Below are 17,986 nucleotides of genomic sequence, written 5' to 3' on the forward strand. Positions count from 1 at the left end.
CCTGGGCTTGGTCCATTAAATACCTTTTTTGTTCGATTCTGAGAGCGAGCCTAGTTTTTTTGAATTTTAGTACCGACTCTATGTGAACGCCACCGAATGGGCTGGCCCAATAAGATCTCACCCTGTGCGAAAAGCACGTCTGATTGACGTTCACGAGTGTCAGCTCCGGGTGGCCATAACTCAGTCATGCGTACCGAATAAGCTATAAGGAATCAAACCCTATTCAGCGCCTTATGCGTCTGTTATAGGTTTTTTTTAGCAAAATGTGTCCGTTATAGGTGTTTGGGCAAACCGACACACAACCCTCACCCTCCCCTTCCTCCTGGGCTTGGCCCATTAAATACCTTTTTTTCTTTCTGGTTCCATCGTTCATTGTGAGCACCACATTCTTCGACCGGTCCAGCTTTTCATTTTGATGTCTCAAAGAAAAGACTATTTTTCTCACCAGTTTTCAGAACCTTATAAAAGGTTCCACCATTTTTTCTGGAGCGTTTTACCTTGCTTTTTGCATGCTGAGTTTTTTTACCTTTTTTTCTTCAACCTTTCCCTTTGCCTTTTTGTCATTGATTTTATTTTTTATTCTTCTCCAAAATTTGTGAAACATTTTTCTCAAAATACAACATTTCGCCTACAATTGCGTGATTTTTTTTGAATTTGTATTTATTTAAAAGCTACTTGAAGTTATAAAAACCATTTATATATTATTATCTTTCAACCTTATTTTTCTTCCTTTTTTAAATGAGTGAACTTTTTTCAATTTCATGAACTTTTCTCAAATTTGAAGAAAAATTCAAATTTCGTAAAAATTTTCTTTCATATTTTCTAACTACTTTTTGAAAAAAATATAATTTCTTTTCAAATTATGAACCTTTCCAAACCAGATAACTTTTTTCAAAAATCTTTGAACTTTCGAATCCGCAAACCTTTTTCAAATGCATGTCCATTTCAAAATCTAGAAATGCATGGCCGTTCCAAAGTCCATGAAATTTTTGAAATTCGTATTAAAAAAATCCATGAACTTTTCATATACGTGGTTTTCTGGAAAAAAAAATAGGAACTGTTTTCAAACCCAAGATTTTTATCCAATTTTGATATATTTCTAATTTTACATTTAGAAAAGACAAATGCGAACGGTCAATGGTCAACCAACCAACTAGTCAATGATCAAATGGTCCATCTGCCAACAATCCACATGGCAAGTGTCACGCCCAATATGTGACCCTATCCTAAAGGACTCGAAGGTCCCACTAAGTATAGAAGCGCATATTGGAGACGCTTTTGCAAGGTGGATATCATTACATCATACCATTACATAATAGTTGGGGATATATACAAGAGGCATAGAATGCCACACGAATACAACATCATCATATATAAGAGCATCATCCGACTACGGATGAAACACAAACAGAAACTCAAACGACATCCACCCTGCTAGCCCAGGCTGCCGACCTGGAACCTATCCCCTGATCGAAGAAGAAGCAGAAGAAGAACTCCAAAACAAGTAACATCGCTCTCGCGTCAAGATCATCGCATAACCTGTACCTGCAACAGTTGTTGTAGTAATCTGTGAGCCACGAGGACTCAACAATCCCATTACCATGGGTATCAAGACTAGCAAAGCTTAATGGGTATGGAAAGGATAAGTGGTGAGGTTGCAGCAGCGACTAAGCTTTTATGGTGGCTAACATGCGCAAACAAGAGCGAGAATAGAAGCAACAGAACGGTCGTGAAGCTAGCAATGATCAAGAAGTGATCCTGAAACTACTTATGTTCAAACATAACTCAAACCTTGTTCACTTCCCGGACTCCGCCGAAAAGAGACCATCACAGCTACACACGCGATTGAAGTGTTTTAGTTAAGTCAAGTGTCAAGTTCTCTACAACCGGATATTAACAAATTTCCATCTTCCACATAACCGCGGGCACGGCTTTCGAAAGTTTATACCCTGCAGGGGTGTCCCAACTTAGCCCATCACAAGCTCTCACGGTCAACGAAGGATATTCCTTCTCCCAGGAAGACCCGATCAGACTCAGAATCCCGGTTACAAGACATTTCGACAATGGTAAAACAAGACCAGCAAAGCCGTCCGAATGTGCCGACAAATCCCGATAGGAGCTGCACATATCTCGTTCTCAGGGCACACCGAATTGTCCAAACTTCCGGTAGGCCAGCCCAGAGTTGCCCCTGGTGGCCACCGGCGGCTAACAGGTTGAACCAATACTCACGACGAGCACTGGCCCGGGGGAGGGGGTAAGATAAGATGACCCTCGGAGCGCGACTCCCAAGGGAAAAAAGGCTTAGGTGAGGCAAATGTAAAACTAAGGTTGGGCCTTGCTGGAGGAGTTTTGTTCAAGGCGAATTGTCAAGGGGTTCCCATAACACCCAACCGCGTAAGGAACGCAAAATCAAGGAACATATCACCGGTATGACGGAAACTAGGGCGGCAAAAGTGGAACAAAACACCAGGCATAAGGCCGAGCCTTCCACCCTTTACCAAGTATATAGATGCATTAATTAAATAAGAGATATTGTGATATCCCAAAATATCCATGTTCCAACATGGAACAAACTTCATCTTCACCTGCAACTAGCAACGCTATAAGAGGGGCTGAGCAAAAGCGGTAACATAGCCAAACAACGATTTGCTGGAAAGGGTGAAAAGATTAGAGGCTGACATGGCAATTTGGGAGGCTTGAAGAGCAAGTGATAGGTAGCGCAGCATAGCGATAGAACGAAGCAACTAGCATAGCAATGATAGTAATGAGATCCAAGGTGACGATCATCTTGCCTGAAATCCTACTTGGAAGAAGAACGAGTCCATGAAGAAGATGAAGCCATGAAGACAAACCAAGCATAGACGATCGAATCCTCACGATCGCAACAAAACACGAATTATCGAGAAGAAGCACAACCGGAAAGAAGCAAACACACGGTAAACACACAACACATAAACATGACATGATGCACAACCAAGCATGATGCATGACAAGGCTACATGCAGCTACTCATGGCAAGAGAAGATGCATACAAGAGCAACACATCAAAGCAAGTTTAAATGAGGCCGAAAACAACATGTAATAATTCCGGTAAGTCCTCGTATGCAAATTTCGAAATTGGTCCAGAAATGAATAAACCTTATGTTCAAGTTGTTAAACAGCAAGTTAAGATGCACCAAGATGATCTACACGAAATTCTAATCAAGTTACATATAAAGTTCATTTAAATCGGAGCTACGACCTAGAAGATATGAGCAAAACAAGTTAAACATGGCATTGATGCAAAATGCATACAAACATCAAGCAAACACACTCAAGACATAAATTCAACAAGGTAATATGAAGCTACATGTAAAACTAAGCAAGTTTCATATAGAGCACACTCCAAACGGAGCAACAGTGCAACACATACACTGCAAACAAGATATAACAACAATCTGTCCAAAACAGCAACTAGGCATCTTGCAAGCATCATGAAAGTATGCTACAGCAACCCAACATGATAAAAAAAGAAATGGGCGTGATTTACAAATGAAGCTTAACAAAACATGAACACTGAGCTATCTCCAGAAACCACTAGAACATGCTCAAAAGGACATGGCAAGATTGCAAATAATAACAGTTTTACAGACTTGGCAGAAATTCACTGGACATGACAGAAATTAACATCAGGTTGCAATGTTCAGATCTAGCAAACTACAAGTTACAGCAAGCTATCATGGAACACTTAAGCATGGAATGCTAGTACTAAAAGCACTAAACAACTCTTCCTTACTGAACTTATTTCAAAGATCAACAGAAAACATGGTAGCATCCATGCAAACATGGCAAGTAATATGACGGGTTTTCGACTTGGTGAAAATAACAGGACATGGCAGGAACAACGATAAGTAGGCATGTTGGTGAGCTTTTACAACTCACCACAGAGCAATACATGGCATGACAAGGTGACCAACTGTCGTGGAATTGTCACGTCAGATGGCCTCGTGAAAGGACTTAGTTGTGGAGCCATCGCAACTAGGAAGCTTGAAGGGGTTAAACCAGGACAAAGGACACGAGAGGTTTTATACTAGTTCGGCCCCTTACGGTGAAGGTAAGGCCTACGTCTAGTTGGGTTGGTATTGATGTTTCGATGACCAGGGAGCGAGACACGCTATGCCCGGCTCTCGATGAGTTGTTTCTTGCCCTAAGCCGCCAGTAGGTCGTCCCCTTATATACACGGGTTGACGCCCTGTGGCCTACAGAGTCCCGGACGGCTTATACACAGTTTCCAGTGTCAGTGTCCGGCTCGGTGACTAGTTAAATATACCTTATGATACAAGTCATGCCATTACGACGGTTTACTACAATGGGCCTTAAGTCGCCTGTGGGCCTTAAGCCCTTTATTGAACCGCCATCTTCATGCTTGGTCTTGGGTTTCTCTCTGGTGAATCCTCTTTGCGTAACCCGGCCCCTCCTGGGCGGCTTACACAAATAGTTATATCCCCAACATTAGGCCCCAGTTGATTCGAACCTATTCATGTCAATCTTAAAATACCTTTTTAAAAAATAAATCTTCAGTCTTCTGACTGTGCCAAGGGTTTTTCTTTAACCCGCCATGACGTCCTCTCTTGGATCCGTGTTAACCCGCCGTGACGTCATCCTTTCTTAAATTCTTTTTCTATTCCACCGTATCCTCCAACGGATCTCTGCTTTATTGACTGTTCCGAAAATTGAGGCATCGGGGCTGCTGGATAATAACTCTTATCTCCTAGTTTCCCGTGCCGTCTCAGTTATCCTCTCCTTATAAATAGGCGCGACCTAGGTCTTCCTATTCTTCTCCTTCCAGTCGTCTTCTTCCTCTCGCTGCTTCTCTGCTACTCGAGCTCCGCTGCCGCCGCCGCAGATCTCCTTGTCTTCTCCAACTCAGGCCGCTGCATCAACCTGGTTGGACCAGAAAAAAGCGACACCCTTCCGCGGGAACCTTGTATCGGTAAGTCTCCCCTTTCCTGCTCCTTAGATCTACATTAAGGCCTTCGAGTTCTTCGAGTTCTTCGCTGTCCAGTAGCTTTCTTTCATAGATTTCATTATCCTCGCTCTTCTTGATCTTGAAGATGATAAAAATTGATGCGGTAGATGTTTTGCACCTACTTTGAAATGCAAATGAACCTCTTTCTGTCGCATATAGGCCCCATTCGAGCCCTTGAGCTTTATCCGCTCCAGTCTTAGGTCTAGAAAATTTCCTTTTCAAAATAGTTGTTTGATCCAAAATAACAGTAGTAGATTATGAAACCTGTTTGTATCACCCGGAAAATTACTTCTGTCGAATACCCATAAACACAACTGTCCATGTAACCGGTTTAAATAAGTGATACTGAGCTGTAAGCCTTGCTTTCTTCTCATGACCTTAAGAATTTTGAACTGCTCTTGATACTTGTAGCGGCTTAAATATTGTTGCACAATCACCCTTATATCATTAGGCCCCTTCTTAAGCCGCCACCTTAAATAATTTAGATATTTCTCCCGGTTAAAATTGAACCAGAACTTCTTATTTTGTCGTAGGCCAACTGTTGTCATGGCACCTAAGGCGGCCAAAGCCCCTGTGACTTGCAATTGGGTCCCATCCACAGTTACGAAGAGTAAACTTGCTGAGTTCGTGAAGTCTGTCCACCTGCCAAAAAAGGAGGTCATGTCTTATCGTGCCCCTGACCCGTGTGAAGAGAGGCCTCAACCCGAAGACGGGGAGGTGATAGTTTTCACGGATCACATGAACCGGGGATTTGCCCCTCCCGGCTCAAAATTCTTCAGGGAAGTTTTGAATTTCTTTGATCTTAGACCTCAAGACATTGGACCCAATTCCGTGTCAAATCTTTGCAATTTCCAAGTCTTCTGCGAGGTGTACCTGGGAGAGGAGTCAAGTCTGCTTTTGTTCAGAGAACTTTTTTACTTGAACTGGCAGAATGAACGTGCCAACGGGCCTAGTCTTGAGCTTGGCGGCATCTCAATCCAGCAGCGGAGAGATTGTCTTTTTCCTTATGCTGAGCTGCCGAGTCACCCAAAAGATTGGAACCAAACGTGGTTCTACTGTCAAGACACTTCACCGGCTGATGAGAGGCCGCTGCCCGGCTTCCGCGCCCTGCGCCTTGAATCCAACCATCAGCTGGCGGACAAGTTGACTGCTGTTGAGTGCCTCCCTCTCAATCCCACCATCAAGAATATCAAAGCTCTCTTAGGAAACGGGTTAAGCGGCATCGATCTGGTCCGGGTCTGGGTCACTTGGCGAATACTACCATTAAGCCGCCGCTCCGGCTTAATGTGTACTTACACAGGCGAGAAAGATGACCCAATGCGTCATAGCCCTGACGATTTACCAGATGACGTGGTAGATGCTACAACCCAGTCGCTGCTGAAGGAGGGCACTGTAACTAGCAATGCCTTCGCCTTACTTCCCTTCTGCAAGAAGAACCCGGCCCCTGCAGTGAGTTACCAATCTTAATAAATACTCTTTAACATGTTATACCTTCTTTGTACTTATGATTCCTTACCTTTTTTCACAGGCCGGTGATAATTTCTGGAAGGTCAAATATGACCACGAGGCTACCAAACAAGCCAGGGCAGCCAAGAAAACCGAAAGGAAGGCCGCCAAGACGGGCACCTCAAAGAAGAAGAAACCCAGCGCCTCTGATATGCTTAAATTGGATGACTCTTCTTCGGATGATAAAGAGGTAATCCTTTGATTTTCTTAACTCCTTTGTCATTACTTTACTGACATTCTATCCTTTCAGGAGGATACAGGGAACAGTCAAGCAATTGACGAAGAGGTAACTATAATCTCCTCCGACTCAGAGCCTTTGCCAAAGCAAAAAATCCGAAGGGTGACCCGGAAAGTAAGATTTTCACATCCTCTAGCTTACCAAGATCCTCAATTTCTTTTGAAGCAACAACAGCTTGAAAACCGGAGGCAGACTCGGGCCAATCAAGACGCAGAACTTTCTTCCGGCTTACCCGATGTAACCAAGAAGCGTTGGACCGAGGTTATCTCCGATTTATGTTCTATTTTACCTTTGGCGGGGTTGATTCGCCAACCTCTCAATTCATCTGACTCCAATTATCAGGATACCTCTCCTTCCTCTGACGAGTCAATGTAACCAAACATGCTGGCTTTCAAAACAGCTCCCGGGTAATGTAACATTTCTTACTTTAAGTTTTTCCGTGCTTATGCTTTAATACTCATCCTTCTACCTTTATTGATAGCCCGCAAGTGAAACCCAGCAAGATGGCAAGGAAAAATAAGCCATCCCAAGACCCGGTTGTCACTGAACCGGAACTTGACTTGTCTGCTCCTGATAGCTCCACCCATCAACCGCCGCCTGAACCGGCTTCTGATATTCCGGTGCCAACTTCTGACCCGCCCGCTGAAGATGTTATCCAGAACTCTGATAACCCGGAAGCTCCTAGTCCGGCCAAGTCGACTGACCCGGAAGTTGAATATCTGAAGAGTCAATTTGTTGAACCGGGCCGGCCTACTGTTCTTGCCCAAGGCACTGCCAAGGAAGAATTTGCCCAACGTCGAAAAGCCAAGCAGGACATCACTGACTACACTCACTTAAGCATTGGTGATATAGTCTCAGGCTATCTGAACCAAGTGCATAGTAGTCGTGACCTGGAAATTGACATGGTGAAACAAATACAACACAAATCTGAGGTATAATTTATGCTATTTTCCTGAATCTTACTGTACCAGCCCCCAAGTCTATTGCTTATGAATGAATATGCTGTAGACTTAGAAATCTACTTACTGTTAGTTTGTCCGGTTTAAAGTGAATATATTTAACCCGGTGATAGCATGAGACTTTGAATTTGTGTCACACATTAGCCCCCAAGTGTCAAGTATCTTTACTTGTAAAGTACTTGAGACTTGATATGTATGACCCGACAGGGTAAGTAAAAAATTCTTTAAGCATACATTAGCCCCCAAGTGCCAAGTATCTTTACTTGTAAAGTGTTTGGGACTTGAATGTTACCTTACCATGATTCTTACCATAACCTGATGTCAATACAGGCCACCATAAGTCAATTTGAGTAGGAGCTTGCTGACCTGAAGAGCCAACTGAAAATTCAAGAGCTTGAAACTCAGAAAGCCAACTCCAAGTTTGAATTCAGCATCTCTGAACAAGAGAAGTTGAGGCAAAATTTTGAGTCAGAAAAGAAAATTTGGGCTGATGAGAGGGCTTCACTGGTGACTCGGGCCGAGGCGGCAGAAGCATCTCTTGCAGAGGCAACAACCGAAAAATGACAGATATCCCAAATGGTCTCAGCCATCTTTGGTAAGTTACTCTGCAAAACCTCAAACATTGTAATTTTCCGGCTCATAGTTATGCTTGTGAACATACAGGCCCTAGGAGTACCAACCTCAAGCAAAACATGCTGATCAAGCTTAAGGTGGTTTACACCTTAGTGGAGCAGCTGTACTCTGGGTCACAACGTGCCTTGGCCGTTTTGGCCTTATCAAATACCACTCCTCACCTCCTACAAGATGTGCTGAAGCATCTCGCAGTGCTACCTTAACGAATTCAGGATTTAAGGCGGGCATCTTCAAGAGCCAGAGCCGTGGCCGCATTAAGCCGGGCAAAGGCATGGGTGCCAGAACTTGACTTGGCTGACCTCTCTCTTGGATATCCAAGCCTGAAGGAGGACGGTACTGTATTTGACGATCAAGACTTCACCACCTGTGTCAAAGTCGTACGTCCCTTGGCGACTCTTATTGGGAATGATACTGATCTTACTAAGTATTCGTTGGGCTATGATAGCGAGAACCGGAGAATTCCAAACATTCCATACGACCAAGTAAGCCTGATTTCTCCAACGCGTAAGCATACCTTTGCCCCTGAAGTGGACCCGGCCGGTTTAATAGATGATGAGAGTGAGTTTGAAGCCTTGAATGGCATTGACTGGGCCTCGTCCACCTTCCAGGACAAAGCAACCGATGGAGAGGCGGAAAAGGATAACCCGGAGTCTACAAGCCCGTCGAAGGAATGAACCGCCAGGCGTTTTTATAACTTAGCCAAAACAATGCCTCACTTATTCAGACTCGGGGAGTCTTGTAATAGGATAGAAAAAACCTCTTAATGTTTTTCATGCCCTTGCGCATGTTTATGGTGCTTATTACTTTCGTAAGCCGCCATCACTATATTCTGCTGGCTTACATTGGCCGCTTATTTCCTTGATGTTTAACTTGCTTTGCCTTATCCTGTACATAAAACAAGCAAAATTTTCTTGGCGGTTTATCGCGCCAGGGGTTTATATAGAGTATTGATAACCCGGAACATGACCCAAAGACATCATATACAGGCCGGTTCATGATTATTTATTAAATATAATCACAATAGCATACCTGCAACCCCTTTGATAGTCTTCCCGGCTTATTTGATGCTTTACCTGGCACTTACGAACCTGGGGTGATCAATATTTAAACCAGAAGAATCAAGAACCATCTCCTCAAGAAGGTTTCAAGATAGTTAAAGTAATTATGTTTATAAGCAATGTTCACCGGCTCCTGATTCGAATACGATCAGAAAACCGTCCCAAAGGGGTTAAGCTAAGATTCAGATACGATCATATAGCCCCCAGTGGCTTTGGCGATGCCGATCAAGTGGGTATCGACAACTATGTTCTATTTGGTTCGAATACGACCTATGTTTGAACAGGAAGCCCCCAAGTGAACATAAGAGTTGTTTAATGACGCTGATTCGAATACGATCCACGTCAGACCCAAAGGGGTTAAGCTGTGATTCAAATATGATCAAGAAGCCCCCAAGTGGGTTTGGCAGTATGCCGATCAAGTGGGTATTGACATCTATGTTCTCTTTGGTTCGAGTACGACCTATGTTTGAACAGGAAGCCCCCAAGTGACCATGGCTAGATTCAGATATGATCATAAGCCAGTCCAAAGGGAAAGCCGAATTCAGATGTGATCTGCTCCCTGTTGATTGTCTCCACTACCTGATAAAGAAGACACATAGATTTTTGAGGGTAAAAAGGACAGAGGTCCTGCTTTGTTTCTTTATATAATATATACAGCGGCAAAAAATATATACATCTTGAAAGCCGGTGGCTTAAGTATAATAAGGCCGGAGATGAGCAATATTCCACGACCGGCGGGTCTCCTCCTCCGACTTACGTGAGTCTTTGTGCTCTCGAACATCGATGAGGTAGTATGACCCGTTGTGCAGATTCTTGCTGACCACAAAGGTCCCTTCCCAAGGTGGGGATAGCTTCTGCATATCAGACTGATCCTCGATGAACCGGAGCACCAAGTCGCCTTCCTGAAAGGTTCTGCTCCTAACCCAGCGGCTGTGATAGCGGCGCAGGTCTTGTTGATAAATCGCCGAGCGGGCTATTGCCAAGTCTCGCTCCTCATCCAGCAAGTCAAGTGCGTTTTTATGAGCTTCTTCATTGTCAGCCTCAACGTAAGCTGCCACGCGGGGTGAATTGTGCCGGATGTCACTTGGCAGGACCGCCTCTGCACCATACACCATAAAGAAAGGCGTGTAGCCTGTAGATCTGTTAGGCGTAGTGTTGATGCTCCATAACACAGAAGGTAACTCCTCCACCCAACAACCCGGAGTCCGCTGTAAGGGGACTAAGAGCCGGGGCTTGATACCTTTTAGGATCTCTTGATTAATTCTTTCTGCTTGACCATTGGATTGAGGATGAGCAACAGCCGAAACATCAAGCCAGATATGTTCTCTTTGACAGAACTCTTCCATGGCACCCTTGGAGAGATTAGTGCCATTATCAGTTATGATGCTATGTGGGAAACCAAAATGAAAGATCACCTTTTTCATGAATTGAACCGCCATGGCTGCATCACACTTACTGACCGGCTCTGCCTCAACCCACTTGGTAAACTTATCCACTGCCACCAGGAGATGTGTCTTTTTATCCTTAGACCTCTTGAAAGGCCCAACCATGTCAAGCCCCCAGACTGCTAACGGCCAAGTGATTGGGATCATCCTCAATTCTTGAGCCGGCACATGAGCTCGTCGTGAGAACTTTTGACAACCATCACATTTGCTGACCAGATCTTCCGCATCGGCATGAGCCGTCAGCCAGTAGAAACCATGACGGAAAGCTTTTGCTACCAGAGATTTTGACCCGGCATGATGGCCACAATCCCCTTCATGGATCTCACGAAGTATTTTTTGGCCTTCTGCAGGGGACACACAACGTTGAAACGCCCCAGTTACACTTAGGTGATGTAACTCACCGTTAAAAATCGTCATAGATTTGGAGCGCCTGACGATTTGTCTTGCCAAGGTCTCATCCTCAGGTAACTCACCCTGGGTCATATAAGCCAAATAGGGCACTGTCCAATCCGGGATAACGTGAAGAGCCGCCACCAACTGTGTCTCCGGGTCTGGCACTGCTAGCTCTTCCTCGGTAGGCACCTTAACAGAAGGGTTATGTAAAATATCGAGAAAGGTGTTAGGCGGCACCGGCTTATGTTGGGATCCCAACCGGCTTAAAGCATCAGCCGCCTCATTCTTCCTTCGATCAATGTGCTCCACTTGATAACCCTTGAAATGACCAGCCATAACATCTACTTCATGACGATAAGCCGTCATAAGGGGATCCTTGGAATCCCACTTGCCTGACACCTGTTGAGCCATGAGATCTGAGTCGCCCAAGCATCTTACCCGGCTTAAGTTCATCTCCTTAGCCATACAAAGACCATGGAGTAAGGCCTCGTACTCAGCTGAATTGTTAGTACATGGAAACATAAGCCGGAGTACATAACAAAATTAGTCACCTCGAGGGGAAGTTAACACCACTCCAGCCCCCGAGCCTTCTAGCTGCCTGGACCCGTCAAAGTGAAACGTCCAATATGTGTATCTGGCTTCTCCTCAGGTGCGTGTGATTCTGTCCAATCATTGATAAAGTCCACCAAGGCCTGAGACTTAATGGCAGTACGTGGCATATACTTCAAATCATGAGGCCCAAGCTCGATGGCCCACTTGGCGACTCGTCCTGTGGCCTCCCTATTCTGAATGATGTCTCCCAAAGGGGCAGAACTTACTACAGTTATAGGGTGACTTTGGAAATACTGCTTTAACTTCCGGTTGGCCATAAACACTCCGTAAACAAGTTTCTGCCAATGTGGATATCTTTGTTTAGATTCAATGAGCACCTCACTGATGTAGTAAACCGGCCGTTGAACCGGATGCTCCTTGCCAGCTTCCTTACGCTCCACCATGATGGCAACGCTGACGGCTCGTGAATTAGCAGCCACATATAACAGCAAAGGCTCTTTATCAATTGGAGCTGCGAGAACTGGCGGTTCAGACAATTGTCTCTTCAAGTCTTCAAAAGCAGCATCAGCGGCCTCACTCCAGACAAAAGTGTCAGTTTTCTTCATCATCTGATACAGTGGAAGGGCCTTCTCACCTAACCGGCTTATGAACCGGCTTAAAGTGGCAACACGACCCGCCAGTCGCTGAACATCATTGATGCATGCCGGTTTAGCCAGAGAGGTAATCGCCTTAATCTTCTCCGGGTTAGCTTCGATCCCTCTGATTGACACCAGAAAACCTAAGAGCTTGCCCGCAGGTACACCAAACACACACTTGGCCGGGTTAAGCATCATCTTGTAAACCCGGAGATTATCAAAGGTCTCTTTCAAGTCAGATATCAAGGTTTCCTTTTCTCTGGACTTCACCACAATGTCATCCACGTAAGCATGAACATTACGCCCAATTTGATCGTGCCAACATTTCTGCACACACCACTGATAAGTCGCTTGGGCACTTTTGAGTCCAAATGGCATAGATACATAACAGAAGGCTCCAAACGGAGTGATGAAAGCTGTCTTCTCCTGGTCCTTAACTGCCATTTTGATCTGATGATAACCAGAGTAAGCATCCAAAAAACTCAAACGTTCACAACCCGCCGTAGCATCAATGATTTAATCAATACGGGGGAGAGCAAAGGGATCAGCCGGACAAGTTTTGTTTAAGTCCGTGTAATCCACACACATCCGCTAGGTGCCGTTCTTCTTGAGGACAAGCACTGGGTTAGCCAACCACTCCGGGTGAAAAACTTCAATAATAAACCCGGCCGCTAAGAGCTGGGCGACTTCCTCTCCAATAGCTTTCCGTCTTTCTTCATTAAAACGCCGAAGAAACTGCCTGACCGGTTTATACTTCGGATCAATGTTAAGAGTGTGCTCAGCGAGTTCCCTCGGTACACCCGGCATGTCAGAAGGTTTCCATGCAAAGATGTCCCGGTTCTCAAGGATGAACTCGATGAGCGCGCTTTCCTATTTGGGATCCAAATTGTTGCTGATGCTGAACTGCTTAGAAGGGTCACCCGGGGTAAAGTCAACAAGCTTTGTCTCGCCAGCCGATTTAAACTTCAATGTCGGGTCGTGCTCTATAGTTGGTTTCTTCAGGGATGTCATATCCGCTGGGTCAACATTATCTTGATAAAATTTGAGCTCTTCTGCCGCACAGGCCGACTCGGCATAAGCCGTGTTGCCTTCTTCACACTCCAATGCCACCTTCTGACTTCCATGCACAGTGATGGTGCCCTTGTGACCCGGCATCTTGAGCTATAAATAAACATAACACGGCCGGGCCATGAACTTAGCATACGCCGGCCGCCCGAACAGAGCATGATATGGGCTCCTAATTTTGACCACCTCAAACGTCAACTTCTTAGCTCTGGAGTCATATTCGTCTCCGAAGACCACCTCCAGCTCAATCTTGCCAACTGGGTAAGCCGACTTACCAGGGACCACTCCATGGAAAACAGTGTTGGATGTCCTCAGATTTTTATCAGTTAACCCCATGCGTCGAAAGGTCTCATAATAGAGGATATTGATGCTACTACCCCCGTCCATGAGTACCTTAGTGAATTTATATCCACCAACCTGAGGTGCTACCACCAAGGCCAACTGACCCGGATTATCGACCCGTGGAGGGTGATCTTCTCTGCTCCACACAATGGGCTATTCTGACCACCTCAAGTAACGGGGCACTGCCGGCTCGACAGAATTCACGACCCTCTTATGAACCTTCTGGTCACGTTTGCATAAGCTAGTGGTAAACACGTGGTACTGCCCACCATTCAACTGCTTCGGGTTGCTGTGATAACCCGACTGCTGCTGTTGCTGCTGCTCTCCTTGACCAGACTGCTGTTGATTATAGCCTCCTTAACGTCCCTGAAAGCCGGAACCTGAGCCGCCACCCGGGCCATGAGAACCGCCAACCCCTGAACCGCCACCAGACCCATTGTGGCCATCATAGGTGTTGGAATTCTTAAACGCCTTCATGATCGCGCAATCTTTCCACAGGTGTGTGGCGGGCCGCTCCCTGGTGCCGTGTCTCGGGCAGGGCTCATTGAGTAGCTGCTCAAGGGATGGGCCTGACCCGCCGGATCGAGGCGGCTTACCCTTACGTCTCTGATTGTTACCTTGCGTATTGGCATTGGCCACAAACTCTGGGTTACCGTCCGCCTTACGCTTATTGCCGCTTTGATTCCCCGGTTATGCTGTTGACCCTTTCCATTGCCGTTCCTTTTTCCCTTCCCTGTCTTCTCATCGTCAGACGCGGGATCCTTGGTACTATCAGAATCGGCATACTTAACTAAAGCCGCCATCAACATACCCATATCCTTGCAGTCACGTTTAAGGCACCCCAGTTTCTGCCTCAGCGGCTCAAAGCTACAATTCTTCTCCAACATAAGGACTGCAGAGCTGGCATCCGTCTTATCAGATGAATGAATTATCTCCTTGACCCGGCGTACCCAATGGGTGGTGGATTCACCCTCCCCCTGCTTACAATTCGTTAAGTCCACAATCGACATAGATTGCTTACAGGTGTCCTTGAAGTTCTGGATGAACCGGGCCTTTAACTCTTCCCATGAACCAATGGAATTGGGTGGCAAACCTTTTAACCAAGACCAGGCCGTTCCATCTAACATCATGGTGAAATATTTAGCCATCGCCGCGTCACTGACTTCCAACAGCTCCATGGCCATCTCATAACTCTCAATCCATGCTCCGGGCTGTAAGGTGGGCGTATAATTCGGCACCTTTCGAGGTCCCTTGAAGTCCTTGGGCAGACGTACGTTGCGCAAAGCCGGTACCAAACAAGGAACACCACCGGTTCTAGTGGCTACTCCCGCCTCAACGGAAGTCGTTGGATACTCTGGAAAATCTTGATGTGTCGTCTGTTGAGCCGCTAGCTGAGCCGCCCACTCGTTCTCCTGACGTATTCGATCTTGCACTGGATTATAGCCACCGGGCTGGTTACGGCGCTGGGCATTGCTTGACAAAGGTTCCGACTCCATGTGCCTGCTGTAACTCGGGCTCCGGTTCTGGCGAGGCGGCGCTAACCAAGGCGGGGGAGTTGAATGAATTCTGTCCCGGCTGTAAGAATAGGTCTCTTGCTAAGCTAAGGCCGTCTAAAGAAGTTCTCTAACCCTCCGGGTTTCCACTGCCGCCGGGTCATCACCGTCCATAGGAAGAGCCGCCAAACGTGTTGAAGCTGCGATTAAGTTCTCCATGGGGTTGGAGAAGTGACCTGGTGGAATCGGCACATAACGTGGCGGTGGCATGCTCGCGTGAGGTGGTGCCATCTCCCGAGGCTGAGCCGGTCCTCCTGTTCCGGCTGTCATAAGCTGATTGGCCTCTGGTGGGTTACTTGGGCCGGCTCCGGGTGTATTAAAAAGAACCCGAGGGTCGTAATTCGGAGGTAAACGGGACTGGGTTTTCTGATGTCTCCTCCTCATCACCTCATTGGATGCGTTCAAACTCATTGTGAGCTTGTAAGCCTCCGACTGCAACCGCTGTGCCCGGGCATCTAGAGCTGCTTGCTCCATGGCTAACCTAGTATCCTCAGCTGCCAAGGCCTCCTTGGCCTGAGCTATTTCCTCACACACCCGTGCCACCTCCGTGTCATGCTCATCTTTATCTGTAGGAACAACCGTTGCGGTCAACAGGGCCGTAAGCTTGTCCATGAGGTCTATCAGCACCTGAGCCGGTGGGCGCACGGGGCCGCCTGCCCTGGCTGCTCCTAACCCGGACGTTACTGCTGCAGCAGCTGTAGAGTTTGAGCCGGGCTGAGTCCCAACCATAAAGACTCCTGCCCATCTTGGCGGCTCACAGGGGTCCGGAATACTGATGCCATCAGAACAGCCCCCGAGCACGCCGTCTTGCACTTGGTACAACGAATCTGTTGAACCGGCGGACGAATCACCGTCTGAGAGGACGACCGTCTCACCCCTATCTTCAGATCCTTCAGAAAGTTCCTCTCCGTGGATGCAGCCCACGAAAGCACGCTTCATGTCAGGTTGAGTACGGGTCTTCCTCGCACGCTGAGCCGTCTCGACGAGGTTGGTGCAGTTGTCCGGCTCAGGGCCCGGCTCACCGATCCGACCGATGAAGACGTGGATTCCGCCGAAGGGGACCCGGTATCCGTACTCAATTGAGCCGACGTCGGGACCCCAGCCTTCATCGTCGATGTAGATCTTGCCGTGACGACTCTTGGTCATCCGGCCCACTATGTATCCCTTGAGCCCTTCGAAGTTGCCCTTCAAGAACTCAAATCCACCATGCGCTGGCCCCACGGTGGGCGCCAACTGTCGTGGAATTGTCATGTCAGATGTCCTCGTGAAAGGACTTAGTTGTGGAGCCATCGCAACTATGAAGCTTGAAGGGGTTAAATCGGGACAAAGGACACGAGAGGTTTTATACTAGTTCGGCCCCTTACGGTGAAGGTAAGGCCTACGTCTAGTTGGGTTGGTATTGATGTTTCGATGACCAGGGAGCAAGACATGCTATGCCCGGCTCTCGATGAGTTGTTTCTTGCCCTAAGCCGCCAGCAGGTCATCCCCTTATATACACGGGTTGACGCCCTGTGGCCTACAGAGTCCCGGCCGGCTTATACACAGTGTACGGCTCGGTGACTAGTTAAATATACCTTATGATACAAGTCATGCCATTACGGCAATTTACTACAACGGGCCTTAAGTCGCCTGTGGGCCTTAAGCCCTTTATTGAACCGCCATCTTCATGCTTGGTCTTGGGCTTCTCTCTGGTGAATCCTCTTTGCGTAACCCGGCCCCTCCTGGGCGGCTTACACAAATTTGTTATATCCCCAACACCAACAGTAATAAGACACATTTATGGAGCTAAACATGGCAATAGAATAGTCATAGGGTGCATGGATCACTAGCAAAACTCATGGCAAAACTAAACCTAATGTTAACAGGCTGACAACAACATTATTTAGCAACTTTGGAGCATGATATCAACAAGATACAGCAGGCTATAAATGCAAACAAGGGTACGGACTAATAGAGCATAACATGTATAACAAAACATCCTTAGTGAACATCTCCAGATTATGCATATAATGGATGGTAGCATCAATCAAACATAGCACCCTGATATAGCAGTTTCAGCCTAGCAAAACAGTAACAACAAGTACCCTACTTCATGATCTTGATGCACTACAAGACTCACAAAAATACATGGATTGCACCACTGTAAAGACGGCATGAATATGCTCCTAAAACATATAGACATCATCCTGAAAAGATGCACACACAAAATGCAACAAAAATGACAAAACAACAAGTTATAACAGTCTCAGCAGGTTAACATCATATAGCACTCTTGCAACAATGATTAGGGCGTCAAGATGATCTCAAACAAGCATGGCACAGTGGAATGAAATGTAGAGAATCTCACAATGAACATTTTGACGTATTACACGCACAAAACAGAGTAGCACACAAGAAGTTATGGCATGGCAAACAGTGCATCAGAATGTAAGATTTTTGGGACTTGGCAGAATTTCACCTCACGGAAAAAGTCAACGGGACGGCAGGATCCAGGACGGGGGCGCGGGCGTGTGTTTGGTTGGAGGGATGGGGACGTCCGGGGTCATGGCCATGCAGATCTGGATGGCCGGCGATGAGGTGGCCGGCGCCGGGGCTCCGG

This window comes from Triticum dicoccoides, chromosome 4B (assembly GCF_002162155.2).
Source record: "Triticum dicoccoides isolate Atlit2015 ecotype Zavitan chromosome 4B, WEW_v2.0, whole genome shotgun sequence".
NCBI lineage: Eukaryota > Viridiplantae > Streptophyta > Magnoliopsida > Poales > Poaceae > Triticum > Triticum dicoccoides.